This window comes from Tupaia chinensis, unplaced genomic scaffold (assembly GCF_000334495.1).
Source record: "Tupaia chinensis unplaced genomic scaffold, TupChi_1.0 Scaffold000290_1, whole genome shotgun sequence".
In the NCBI taxonomy this organism is placed as follows: Eukaryota; Metazoa; Chordata; class Mammalia; order Scandentia; family Tupaiidae; genus Tupaia; species Tupaia belangeri.
This window is the reverse complement of record NW_006159775.1, coordinates 1,086,259-1,089,175: the sequence shown is the minus strand read 5'-3', so window position 1 is coordinate 1,089,175 and position 2,917 is coordinate 1,086,259.

Genomic DNA, 2,917 nt, shown 5'->3' with positions numbered 1-2,917 from the left:
AAGCTTGAACTGATGAAAACAGTGTTTTAGCTGTAAAGTCTCATAGAAATAGGATATTTGCAAATCAAATAAACCAACTGGAATATACCAGAAAGCATTTTGGAGCCCACAGCACACGTTTTTAGGGCCAAGAATCCTTTTGTGATGGAAATGATCTGTTGCTTTCTCTCAGCTCTTTGTTGTTCTTGCTCAGGAGCTTTTTTCTTGGGTTCATGAACCCTTGAAAATTGTATGCAAAACATGTGTGCACATGCATTTTGGACATTTTGCAGGCGTTCATAGCTTCCATTAGATTCTTGAAGGGGCTCATTACTCCAAAAAGGTCAGGAGATGTGGTGTCAGCCCGCGCCTTTTTTTCCAACACCGTTTCGATGGGGCCTTTTCCTGGTGAGTCAACTATACTGATAATGACCTATTTTTAGAAAACAGCTCTTTAATAGTTGTACTATCCGTCTAGCGATCATTAAATGAATCGCGAGTTCCAAGCGCTCGGTGAAAATTTTTATATAGTACAACAGGATTTTCTAATACTGAGATGGAAGAATATTTTTCCACCGTACTTCAAAGAGAAGGAAAGCAACAAGTCTTATGAAAATATAAAATGCTAGATATGTTACTCAAAGGCAGGGGAGTCTTTGGGAATTGTGAAAGAGAAAGGAACACTCAGTTTCAAGCTGCAGTCTCTGAGCGAACTTTACTCAGTCCGAGATGAAGGATTTCTTCCCCCGGGAGTCACAGTGCAGAGACATTTTTAGAAGTCACAGCTGTTTCAGCAGCATTTCTAAGGGGGAAAAAAATCGAGGGCCAGCCTGCGCTGGATACTACATGATTTCAGTCCCAGACCTAGTGGCTTCAAAAATACACCGAGCACATGCGCATGCATGCCCAAAATCCCAAAAAGGAGAAATGGAGAGAAAAGATTATGGCATGACCGTCTTCCATCGGGAGTGCTTTCACATTTCTCTCTTTATTTCTCTCCAGCGAGTGCACTCACGCTGTAACAAAATCTTTAAAAGAGAGAGAAAGGGAGAGAGAGAGAGAAAACACATCAATAGGAGTAAAATCCTATCCACCCTCCATGCCCCATTTTGCCAACAACCCCAGCGTCTCAAATGGAGTCACCCTCCATTTCTGTCCCGTCCTTGAGTGAAAGGCCCCTCCAGCCACACCATGGCACCCCACCTCACAGCCAGTGTCACCCTCTTTCCTCACTCCTGGCATAGCTGGGTCTGGGTCCAGGACTCCACCCCAGGAGGGCGCACGGCCCTGTGCACCCCTCCCAGGACTTACTCCATGGTGTTGGTCCCTGTGTGGACCCATCTATCGCCCTCACCTTCCTCCTGTCCACACCAACCCACCCCATACCCCTGCTTCTGGGTCAGGGGGTGGGGGAAAACACGAGCAAGCCAGGGGGAAGGGGGCTGTCTGGAGCCTATGCTGGGTCAAGTCAACCCACCTCCTTTTCCTACCCAGGGCCAAACCTGATCCACAGCCCCTGCTGGAGTTTTGTAACCCAGAACACCCAACCAAGCTGCCCAGGAAAATAATTTGTGGGGTACAGAAGAGCATTGTGTAAGGACATCATGAGTTACTGAGAGGCAAGGGAAGAGAAGCAGGAAGGAGGAGAGACAGCAGTGTACAACCGTGCTTGGGGCTGTCCTTTCAGCTCCCTGCTTTATGCTCTGTGATAAACTTTATGGCGTCTTTCCATGTCTGCAGGCCTGGAGGACGGACTGCCTCCACATCTTCCTGGATTCCGGGCTGGGCAAGTCTGGATAAGCTGGAGCTTTTCTGTATAATCCTCAAGTTTAAAGTTTTGGGAGTTTTGAACCTGCAGGTATCTTGGTGGTTAAGGTGCTGGATCCCACATACCCGACTCTGTGCTTCCAGTCCCAGATCTGGCGGCTTGAAAATCACCCCAGGCATGTGCGCATGCGTGCCCAAAATCCCAAGAGGAGAATAGAGGAGAAGGGATTGTGGCGAGGCCATTCACCTGGAGGGGTGATTTCTCACTTTCCCTCTCGCTGTCTCTCTCCATTGCACACACTCCCTATTTTGGGGCAAGATTTTTTGGTTTGTTATTCCTTTTTTCCTTTTATTCACTTTCTATTATAAAAGTTTTCAAACATGTGTAAAAGTAGAACTAAAAGGACAATACACCTCTACATGCCACCCACCTGCTTCTCCAGGTCCACTGTGTCAGTCCTGACTGGTTCATCCTGACCCCTGCTCCCCAGACCAGTTTTTTTTTTTTTTTTTTTTTTGAGATTTTCACTGTAGGGCGCGTGCGCTCGCCAGACAGACAGAGAGAGACATAGAGACAGAAAGCGAGAAATCACCCCCAGGGGGGATGGTCACGCCGCAATCCCTTCTCCTCCATTCTCCTCTCGGGATCTTGGGCACGCACGCACACGCACCCGGCGTGAGTTTTAAGCCACTGGGTCCAGGACACGAACCGCGGTCGACTACATGAGAGTCCAGAGACATAGCCATTACTCTAACTGCTGGTTGCCCCCAGACCAGTATTTTGAAGCAAGTTCCAGAATTCATATCATTCCATCTATAAATGTGCTTCTGAAAGATAAGGAATCTAGGGACCAGCAGTTAGTGTAATGGCTATACTGCCGAACTCTCATGTAGTTGATCGCAGTTTGAGTCCTGGACCTGGTGGCTTAAACTCATGCCGGGTGCGTGTGCGTGCGTGCCCAAGATCCCAAGAAGATAATGGAGGAGAAGGGATTGCGGTGTGGCCATTTCCCCTGGGGGGTTGTTTCTTGCTTTCTATCTCTCTGTCTCTCTCTGTCTTTCTGGTGAGCGCACACTCCCAATAGCAAAAACCGCTTAAAAAAAAAAAAAAGATAAGGAATCTAGAGCCAGCAGGTGGCATGGTGGTTACATTGCTGGACTCCCACATGGC